The sequence below is a fragment of the Pantherophis guttatus genome, chromosome 10 (genome assembly GCF_059756535.1).
Source record: "Pantherophis guttatus breed Tessera chromosome 10, ASM5975653v1, whole genome shotgun sequence".
In the NCBI taxonomy this organism is placed as follows: Eukaryota; Metazoa; Chordata; class Lepidosauria; order Squamata; family Colubridae; genus Pantherophis; species Pantherophis guttatus.
The window spans coordinates 27,596,588-27,608,328 of record NC_142072.1 but is presented as its reverse complement, the minus strand read 5'-3'; positions in this window follow the sequence as shown (position 1 = coordinate 27,608,328).

Below are 11,741 nucleotides of genomic sequence, written 5' to 3'. Positions count from 1 at the left end.
GTCTTTGGTTTGGCTTGGGATATGTGTACCCTCCTATGTCTGTCCTCTGTGGGGGGCTGTCCCCTCCGCCACTGCTCAAAGCAAGTTGCTCAGCCCTTCTTGGCTTCCTCTCCATTCCTTCTGCCCTTCCTGTTGACTGGCAGGCCCATCCTGCTGCTCTTTCTAGGATAAGTGGTTGCACCTTGTAAGTTCACTGGAGCAGAAACTCCTACCTACAGAGTTCAGTAGTGATTGTGTGATTGTGTTGCCATCAAGCCAGGATCTACTCTTAGCAACCATATCAATAGATTTTTTTCCCAGAGGGTCCTGTCCGTAACCTGATCCTTCCCTGCTGTGTTCTGAGTCCATCTGGTTACCTTCTCTTTCTTTCCCAGCATTAGAGCTGTCTCTGGCAAAGTAGGTCTTTGCATAATGAGTGGGTTGATCTGGGGTCCATTTGCTTGTTTTCCTGCCTATTTGTGGCATTCTCAGCAGTCCTCTCCACCACCAATGTTCAGAAGCACCGGTACTTATCTATTTTGCTGCTTCTTCAAAGTCCAATTTTATATTTTATGGGCTGGTGCCGGATATAAATAGCAGCCAAATGAGACCAGATGGGTGACTGATCTTCCCCCATGAATTCTGGAGGTTGCTTTGTGCTTTCGTATCATAAGCCCAAGTGGTGAATCTACTCCAGACAGAAGCCCAGTTCTTCCTCCAGGTCTGAGGCCTCACCGCTCGGTGCCTGCCTGGGTTGAATCGTCCTCTGCCCATCACTTTCCAGAATGGAAGATGCAGCTCCTGTTAGCGAATTTTGGAAACTCAGAGGAAGTGTTTCCATGACAACCAGCCAAGATCTCTGTCCTGACATCCTCAGCACTCTTTGCGGCAGCAGTCTAGATTGGTGTCAGTTTGGGATTTTGGGGGCTCCTTTTGGATAACAGTGGAGGTGGGGGGGGTGAGGTGGCTTTTTTGAGACCCCATCTGTGTCTTGGGAAGATCATGGGGAAAATGGCCCAGGTGTCGTTGCAAGGTTGAGGCTGGTGTCTGAGCAGGGTCCTCGCCCACCCCAGAGACACTGTCCGCTGCTGCCATTCCCAGTTCAAAGGAGGAGGGAAGGGGAACAGCCCTCCAGGACAGAGGCATTCTACCCTCTGAGGACCAGCAATCTGATTCAGTAACATTTAAGACCAGCAGGAGCAGCTCTGCTCAGTGGCACCTTGCAGAAAAGCCACCAAGGTTAGAGCAGAGATCTCATGTTTGAATGTGCAACAAGGAACTGGGAGCAGGGATGGGAGGGAAGGGGGGCAGGTGAGCAAGACCATCTTGCTCACCTGCCTTCTATCAGGTTCTTCTATCAGGTTTGCCTGTTTCATCAGTTGCAGCCCTTTCTGGATCGGGATGCCTTGCGCACAGTCACTCATGCCCTCGTCATGTCCCGCCTGGACTACTGTAATGCTCTCTATATGGGGCTTCCCTTGAGGAGCACCCGGAGGCTCCAACTGGTCCAGAATGTGGCTGCGTGGGTGGTTATGGGGGCGACTCGATGCTTCCATGTAACACCTCTCCTGCGCAAGCTGCACTGGCTCCCGGTGGTCTTCCGGGTGCGCTTCAAGGTATTGGTTACCACCTTTAGAGCGCTCCATGGCTTAGGACCCGGGTACTTACAAGACCGTCTTCTGCCACCAGTAGCCTCCCACCGACCAGTACGCTCCCACAGAGAGGGCCTCCTCAGGGTGCCGTCGGGCAGACAATGCTGGCTGGTGGCTCCCAGGGGGAGAGCCTTCTCTGTGGGGGCACCTACCCTCTGGAACGAGTTGCCTCCAGAGATACGGCGGATCCCTGACCTTCGTGCTTTCCGAACTGCCCTAAAGACGTTTTTGTTTCATCAAGCCGGGCTGGCCTGACCTACTCTTTTTAAAAAGAATTGTTTTTAAAAATTAGGGGTTTTAATATAGGGTTTTTAACTATGGGCCAAATTGATTTAATTGGATTTTAATATTGTTTTAAATTTTGTATCTGTGTATTTTATTTGCTGGCTGTTCACTGCCCCGAGTCCCTTGGGAGAGGGGGGGGGGTATATAAATATAATAAACTAAACTAAACTAAGACCAAGCAGTCTTAACAGCCAACGCAAGAACACTTCAGAGAACTTCCTGAGGGAGGGGAGTGTTGTGTCAGTTCCATGCTCCTATTGCCTGTAATCATACTCATTTTTTAGCCAGGGAAGCTGGGATCTAGGAAACAACTGCTGCCATGTTATTTTTTGCCCAGGTCCCTGAATGCATAAAGTGATAACACTTTGGTGGCTTCTCTTGAGTTTCATTGTCTTGCTCATCCAGTCATATTTTTTTCAGCATGCAAAAATCTGTGGTCCAATTTACTGGAGTGAAACTAAAAAGAACTGCTACACATTTGATTCTCCTTGTCCACCTCTGGTGGGCAACTCATAGGGCAGGTGTGACCCACTGGCATCCCAAGTTCACATTGCTCAATTTTTGAGAGATTATGAACAGGAACAGTAATAGTATCTTCCCACTCCCATCCTGAAACTTCCTCTAAAATGAACCCCCAAATTGTCATTAAATGGCTTGAAGAGATTTAGCTGCAGTCTTGCCTTGTTCAGATGTTGCCTACAAGGCCTACCTGGACTGCTGCCCATTGGTCAGAAAAGGTATGGTAACAGTTGTCGGAATCATCCTACTTGAATGGGGGAAAAGCTGTCTGCTCAAGTATACTTTTTTTTTTTGTCCTGGTTACCCAGGCTGTTCCTTCTGGCTTATTTCTAGAGTCCCTGGTCAACTCACTAAACTTTTTAAGGCTCATGATTGAACAGGAAGTGCTGTAGGAATTTAGAGATAATGATAAAATAAGGAAACGAGAGACACGTTCAGAGGGTTGTTGGTTCTGAGGGATTCTGTGTGGGGTGAAAAGATAATGTCCTAAGCAGTTGCTGAACGCTTTGGTCACTACTGGTTGCCCTGCTGTGGATGATTGAATGGTGGCTTCCTGTTGAGCAAGCAGAGGCTGGTGCGGCGGGGCAGCCAGCTTTCAGGGTTAAGCTGAAACCCAGAAAAGACAACATGGAGAAATAAATCTTTCTATTGGTGGAAGCAGCTTAGAAGAGGAATACATACAACTCTGCAGTTGTAACCTGCAGTGCTTGTGGCATATTTGTCTTCCTGCCTGAAAAGAAGATGGCATGTTGGGGGGGGGGTGCACGAAGGGAGGCTCAGCCAATCTCATTGTATACATGTTGTACTCTGACAATAAAGGACTGAATTGAATTGAATTGAATGAGTGCAGCAGATGCACGAAGGAAACAAGGAGCAGCAAGTTATCTTTCAATTCATGAGGAAAAATGAAGATTTATTAGATTAAGCAAAGCTGGTACTGTATCAAGCGCTGACAGCGGAAAGAAATCTCCAGAAGGAAGTGTACCAAATAAAGGAATAAGCGCAGTGGATGAAAATGACAAGCAGAAGCAAGAGACATAGAAGATATTCACTAGTTTCCACAGGAACGGCTTTGAGGTAAACGGAGCAAGTTTTGAGCTTGAGGGGAGAAAAAAACCCGAGACCTCTAATAGAAGAGAGAAGAATGAATGCCTGAAGAGTGGGATGATCTCACAGTGTCTGGCAAGAAGACTAAAATATCCGTGGGAGCTTTGATTAATCGCCATGAGGTTCAGAAAGAAATGGATGCTGGGCACTGGGTTCAGGGAAGATGGTTCTGTGATGCCTATCCATGCCTTTCAACTGCTCTGTATATCCAACTCTTTTTCTTGGAAGCCTGACAGGATGGGATTTAAAGGTAAAGGTTTCCCCTGTCCAGTCATGTCTGACTCTGGGGGGTGGGGGGAGGCTGGTGTCCATCTCTGTTTCTTAGCCGAGGGAGCCAGCGTTGTCGGAAGACATTTCTGTGGTCATGTGGCTGGCATGACTATACTTGGAGGTACACAGAACAAGTGATATCTATTTACCTACTTGCCTTTGCATGCTTTCAAACTGCTAGGTTGGCAGGAGCCGAGGCTCACCCGTCACACGGTGCTTGGATCTCAAACTGCCAAACTTCTAGTTGACAAGCCCAGCATCTTAACTGCTAGGCCACTGCGTCCCCTATGGGTGGGATTTAGGCACTGCCTAAAGTTGACAGAATTTTGGCAATTAGTTTAATTCAGAATTAGCTCGGTGCTCGTTTTGAGCTAATGATACCCCAGCATGGATGGGATTTGGGGATTTCCTGATCACAATTTATGATGTTCCCAGAATCCAGCCACACGGACCTTGGAGAGATCACTTCTTTGATTTAGCTGCTCAGCTTTTGAATTTTCCATCTTGCTTCATGCGCTGACCATAAAAATATGTTTTCTCAGAGTTACGGTTTTCTCAGTTGTTACATGGATGTGGACCATCTAGAGAAAAATCAATGCCTTTGAATTGTGCTGGAAATCCTGAAATATTTTGGACATCATTGGCAAAGACTCTGACGCTTTGATAAATAGAAGGTGCTTGATAAAGGGGCAAAGAGAAGACATAGCGACTAGATACCATCCGATACCACCAGCAGATGTTTCAAGAACTTTAAAGAAGCTGATCCTGGCAGACAGTCTGGTGAAATAATTTCTGCTCGGTTCTGACAGTTAGAAGGAACTATAGCCCTCAATAATGACAGTGTTTGTTTAAGAAACCTGAAAGAAATCAAAGGCAAATATGTTTTATCCCGGCGTGTTGTGTTAGCCCAGGTTACTTTATGAGGTTGGGGTTGTTATGCAAATCCACGTAGTTACTGTTTTGCTGTTGAAGACTTTCATTTGAGAAAATTATGGTATGCTCGTGTGCATTTGAGACGTGTGTGTGTTGAGACCAGGGGTGGGTTCTAATTTTTTTTACTACCGGTTCTGTGGGTGTGGCTTATTTTGTGGGTGTGGCTTGGAGGTCATGTGACTAGGTGGGCGTGGCTAGCTGGTCAGAGTCATTTCTGATAGGTCCTCGCACTTACGGCCAGTCCTCGCACTTACGACCCAACTCATTTGTTTGCTTTTAACACTAATCAGCTGTAGGACGGCCCTTTGAAGGCCCGCGGCAAGAGTTTAAACAGTTTTTTTCCCTCTAGTCATCAGCTGGGACTCAGGAGGCAGCAATAGATTGGGGATGAGACCAAATAAAAGATAAGAATAACGTGGGGGGGTGGGAGGGGGGAGAACCGATTCGATGATGTCATATCGTCACCGCTACTGGCTGGGCCGAACCGGACCGAACCGGGAGGAACCCACCACTGGTTGAGACTCATTCAATAAATAGCAATAGCACTTCACAGAGCTCTCTAAGTGGTTTACAGAGTCAGCCTATTTCCCCCAACAATCTGGGTCCTCATTTTACCAGCCTCAGAAGGATGGAAGGCTGAGTCAACCTTGAGCCAGTCAGGATCAAACTCCAGGCTGTGGGCAGAGTTTGGCTTGCAATGCTGCTGTCAAGACCTGCCCCAAAACAATCATTTAGGAAAACAGACTCTCGACTCCCAATTGATTGAAGTGAAAAGAACTTTTACTAAAGATGTCAGTTGCAGGAAGGTTAGGCAGAATCTGAAGTCCCCACTCACCGATACAAAGAGCCAAATCCATCATTCCCCATACCACCCTGCAATATCTGGTCCATTGCCACCCAATCCAGGATTGCTGTGATGTTGTGGGAAACTCTGGGTTGTTTAGGCTGCTGGAATTTCACACCCAGGGCAAACGGTCTTAAAGATACCTGGTGTAACCAGTACACACAGCTCTGGTCCTCACATATCAGCTCCCCCTCCCCATTTCCCACCATTAGATACACAGGTGTGGATTGCCCCAAATGCCTCACCCCACTTCCTTCCCCTTTGATGGCGAGGCGCCAGGCCAATGATGGAGATCCTGACAACCGCATTCTAACCACTGTGCCACCACAGCTCCTAAAAATAAGTATGTTTGCAAGTGTCTGATCGGTGTGCTAGCTAAGTGTAGAGGGAACACCCCCACCCCCACCACCCCGCCTGCTCTTTACTCCTTGGATTCTCCAAAGGCATGAAGGATTTATGACTTGGTTACTTCCCAAGTGCAAGACAGAAGCGGACCTGCTTAAGATGCTGTTTGATTAGGCAGTTGTTGGTCTGGCTGGCCCTTAACTTGGTTATTTTTAGGGCATGTGAAGCATGAAATAATTTATTAGAAGGAATTCGGATTGAGGACAGGAAGGAAGCTGCATGCAAGGCCAGAAGTGGGTGGGTGGTTGAATAGATGAATTGAAGGAATGGGAAGGGGGGAAAATGGGAAAGGAGTTTGATCAGTAGGACCTGAATTTGGTCCTGGATAAAGAAAGCAACTGGACAGGGGGAAAGAGAGGGTCACCATCTTCCATCAGGCAGTTGCAGAGGTATGAGGCATGGAAGAATTGGGTGGAACGGAGAGGAAGTGGCCAATGTCCATGGTGCCATCAAGGCCTGGTGAGGGCGATGGTCACTGGGATGCTGAGTGAAGAACAAGAGGGGGGAGCGAAGGAGAGAAGAGGCAGTTGGAATTGGGGCCACTGGAGGCCCCATAAATCAGCTGCTACCATGTTAGAGTGGAGAAAGAAATTGAACCGCCATTGCTCTTGAATATTGCCAGACATTTTCTGCTGCCCCCAAGTAGGGGAAGGAGGGTCCCACTTGCTAATGCACACTTCTTGGACCACCATCTCTTCCTGCTGGCTCTGTGGTTCCTTTCCTGCCACACTCTTAGTCTGGCCATCTCTTTTCAATGCCTTGGGTCACTCGGCTTCATTTCAGCCAGACGGTGCCTCTATTGTACCTGGGAAGAAAGAACTTTGCCTACTGAAACCATTAGTCCTTTTGGGGCTCATGTCACTCCACAGGTATTCCAGAGTTGTCACACCCTTTCAAATATGGCTACATGACATGTAGATGTCATGCATCTGGAGAGCGCAAATCTGGATTGGAGCAATGTTTACTACCTTGGCTGGCTGGCCTGCGCTTGTGGCCTCCGTGAGAACTGGGCAGATACTCTCAGCCTGAGAATGGGCACAACTGTGATCTGATGTTCTGGTTAAGATGCAAATTGCAGGCCATCCACGTTGATGGACCTAAGTAGGATGGACTTCACCAAGGGCCTAATGGATCCCAAGTTTCTGGATGGCACTTGGAGAATTCCCCAACTATCTGATAAGCATCTCAGATGGGTTCCTGGTACAAGGAAGAGGCCACAGCACTTGGTATAGTGCCCCTCATCAATCCCAGCTGGTCTCCTGATCCTCAGAGGAGTTTTGGGATATGAAGAGCATGAAAAGATGTTTCAGGACTCCCAAATCAGTGGATATACCCAAAGTATATTCAAGTACACTTAAAACAAGCAGCAATTTTGCTAAAAGCCATTGAGAAAGCAGATCAGGTGCTTTCCCAGAGTGTCCTGGGATCAGAGCTGCTTTGTATGATTCCCAGGAACCATGAGTGATTCAGGGGCAGAGGGTGAGTTTTCTTCCCTCAGCCAGTAACTGCTGGACAGCTGTTGCTTCTTCCAAATAAGGTATACAGGAAGGGAGGCAGTTGAGGTGACCAACTCAGTGAAAGAGGAGACTCCTTGCTCGCTGAAAGGAAAGTCCTCCAAAGCACCTTTCCACTGTTTCTAGGCAATTGGGTTTCCTCCACTTTGTGTGCTTCTCCTGGCCCCTATGGGTGCCTGGGGTAAAAATGCCTCCTTATGCCTGGCTCTTAGAAAGTGGGCCATCTTGTTCTGTCCTCTTCTAGTTTGATGGACTGATTATAATTTCAGATTGCTATTCAGATTTTTCTACAGTGCTCAGTCATGAGATGGGAGTGGAATAACAAATACATTAATAAATTCATAAATTTGACTGCCTTTCATGGGCGTGGAAGACTTATCTTCCAGGGGTGAAATTCACTTACCTTCGCTACCAGTTTGCAAATATGAGCGTGTGCTCACATGCATGTGCAGAGCCTTCTGCGCATGCTCAGAGGGTCAAAAACGGGACGTGATGATGTCCGGGCGGGTGGGCGGAGCCTCCCACCGCCGCTACTGTTTCGCCCGAGTCTGATAGACCCGGCTGAACTTCACCACGGCCTTGATCGCTTCCTGGTTGGACTATGGCAATGCATTTCGTGTGGGGCAGCCTTTGAAGGCCACCAGAGGTTAAACTGTTCAGAACGCAGCAGTGCACACAGCCTTGTTTTGTCCATATGATGCCACCGTTGTGCAAACTGCACCAGCTCCCAGTTTCTTTCCAGGTGCAGTTCAAAGGTTCTCAGTGCCATTGTAATTTTGAATGGTCACTAAACAAACTGTTGTAAGTCAAGGACTACCATATTTCCTCGAAAATAAGGCCTTGTCTTATATTTTTTGAACCCCAAAATAAGCACTGGGCCTTATTTTCAGGGAGGTCTTATTATTTTGGGGTGCGTGGAGCAAGATGGTGCTCCTCTTGCCATCTTACCTGATTTCCAGTTCTGCGTTTAAATATTTTCAGGGAGGGCGTATTTAGCACATACACTCAAAAGCCCGATTGGGCTTATTATCAAGGGATGTCTTATTTTCGGGGAAACCGGGTACCTTTATTGCTTTTTTCCAATGTGATTGAAGGGGGAATGCTTAAACAAAGGCGATGAATAGCTTCATAATTACCCCTCTATTAATAATCTCTCAGCTGCATATTAAGAAATAAAACCCTCAAAGTAGAGAGATAGATGACCATAGACAATAGACGCACCATCTGAGAGCCTGGAGCATGGGGGAGGGGGATTTTGCTGCTGGGGGAGGAGGAGGCTACGTTCCCTCAGTTTACACAGAGATATAAGAGCTTGGGCTTCATTGTAGGGCAAAAGAGATTGTCTGGTTTCTTCTCCTTCAGTGTTGTATTGAGGTCCTTGTCAGTCCTGGCAGTGCGACTAATTGCAGTGGCTGCATCACTGCCAGTCTCTGCAGCAGCACTGGTGGCAAACTCCTTTCTTCCTTTACAGCTACCCTCACCACAAACCTGCCTAAACAACTGGGTGGGTGGGTGAGTGGCCACCCCTTAGTAGAGACAGGAAAGCAAAGGGGAAGCTAATTCCAGGTCAGTCTTGTTTCCTATTAGCTCCAGGATCTCCACACTTGGCAGCTTTAAGACTTCTGGATGTCAACTCCCAGGCTGCGGAATTCTGGGAGTTGAAGTCCACAAGGCTTAACGTTGCCAAGTTTTGAGACCCCTGTACTAGCTCAAGGAAATGTGAAGATCACTGCAGCTCAGCAGCATTGAAAGCCCCAAATTTATCCTACAAGAACAAGGAACAAATTCCATTTTGGTGCTAAACCCAACCAGAGGCAAGTGGAAGGCATTCTGCCTGCCCACCTCTGAAACCCCAAGATACCAATTTCTTTGATCTGGTGCTGCTTGACACATTAAACCAGGGAATTTTTTCCAGTCTGGGTCAAATTGGAATAAAGTCTTGAATTTAATCTGCTTTATACCAGGGTCCCCAACCTCCAGTCTGCAGCATGCCAGAAACTGGGCCATGCAAACAAGCAAAACCCCATCCACAGGATGCAGGCAGCACGTGAAACCACGCCTCCTCCGGTCTGTGGAAAAAACATCCTCCATGGAACCGGTCCCTGGTGCCCAAAAGGTTGGGGGCCACTGCTCTATACAGGCGACTTAGAAACAGAGCTAACAAAAAGTGATCCTAGCTCCGAGGACAACACCATGACCGTGACCTTGCCTGAGTGGTTTAATCTTTAAGGTGTAAGTTATTCATCTTCATAGTTCTGTTTCATTCATTGTTCCTCGTTATTTACTCTAAATATTTATACATAAAGCTTTTACATTAGTGCTCTTTAAATCAAGACATTTGAAGGAGGATCCTAGGGCAGTTTATAAAGGCACTGAAAACATCTTGAAAACTACTCTAGGCAGTAATTTCCAAAATTGCCCTTTGTCAGTTTGTGTTTAACTTGTTAAACTTCCTTTAACAGATTGTGGCAATGAGCTAGACTTAATATATCTTGATTTCCACAAAGCATTTTACAAGTTTGGTGGCCAGCAAGGTCTGGTGAAAAATGTCAAGATGGTGTGATTGAAGTGTGACTCATTTTTTAATGTCAGTTACATTAAACAAAAGTCAGAGCTTTGATCCTATTGTTGGCAGCTGCCATCTTGACTTTTTTTGCCTATACCCTGCAGGACAAATGATAAGGCATTGGGATTAGCAAGCTAGTCGAGTGGGGGCTCCAGAATCACAGGCGTGCTTCACACACAAAGAGTGCTCATCAATGATCCCACATCGAACTGGAGTCAAGTATCCAAGGATTGGGGTTGGATCTGTCCTTTGCCATTGTTTTAATGGCCTGAACAGAATGGATGCAGAATCCAGAGTTTTTTGTTTTTTAATTTGATTTATATGCCACCCTTCTCCGGAGACTCAGGGCTGCTTACAATGCGTTAAGCAATAGTCTTCATACTTTTGTATATTTATACAAAGTCAGCTTATTGCCCCCACAATCTGGGTCCTCATTTTACCTACCTTAGAAAGGATGGAAGGCTGAGTCAACCTTGAGCCTGGTGAGATTTTAACTTGCAGTAATTGCAGGCAGCTGGTGTTAATAGCAGTGCTTTAGTCTGCTGCGCCACAAGGGTTTTGCCAAAAAAGACAACATTAGCACAGTGGTGAGATTCAAAATTTTTACTACCGGTTCTGTAGCGTGGCTTGGCGTGGCTTGGTGGGTGTGGCAGGGGAAGGATACTGTAAAATCTCTATTCCCACTCCACTCCAGGGGAAGGTTATTGCAAAAATCCCCATTTCCTCCCGATCAGCTGGGACTCGGGAGGCATAGAATAGATGGGGGCGGGTTAGGGTTGGTATTTACCGGTTCTCCGAACTATTTAAAATATCCACTACCGGTTCTCCAGAACTGGTCAGAACCTGCTGAATACCACCTCTGCATTAACATCATGCTGCATGCTGCACATTCTGCCCCATTTGTGGGTATCTGCAATGTCAACACAAACATGCCATGAGGGGAGAGAGTGTGTCATGACCTCACAACTCTCATTTCATCCTCTGCCTTCCCTGACCGTGTGTGTGTGTGTGTGTGTGTGTGTGTGTGTGTGTGTGTGTGTCTGCAGGGCACGGTCCAAAAGTCCAGGTGGCAACCATATCCATGAGAGCAAAGCTGCACCACTGTGCTCAAACAACAGGCAGAGCTCTGACTGCCCCCCCCACCAGGACTTTTCTGCCCAGGCTTTGCAGGCACCCTGCTTAGCACAAGGTGCAGTCTAGAAGATATCAGGCAAACCTCTCAGGCAGAAGCAAATTGCACCCAGTCCCTCTGGGCAAGAGAGCAGCCTTGGCCCTTACTGCTGGAGGAGCAGGAGACAATGCCTGATCTGCCTCCTGCAACACTACAAGTCCCATTCCCCTGGCTGCAATTGCTGGGGCTTGGGGTTTTCTGAGAGCTCAGGCAAGGACATGAGTCTCGATGCTGGGCCTCCTGGCTTGAGAGAGCTGCCCCCCCCATCCCTGGGGCCTTATTGAGCATCCCAGTGGGACCCTGCTGCCTCCTCCCCCAAGGAAAGGCCCTTGGCTCAACCCACCTGTGCTGGGTTGTTTTCACGGGGAGTCTGTGCCAAGCAGCCTGCAAAGCCAGAGCCCCCCGAGATTTGTTGCTGTCCACATTGAGGTTTTCAAGGTCTGACTAAAACCACAGCACCAAAAGCAATGCCCCCCCCACCGCCAAAAAAAAAGAG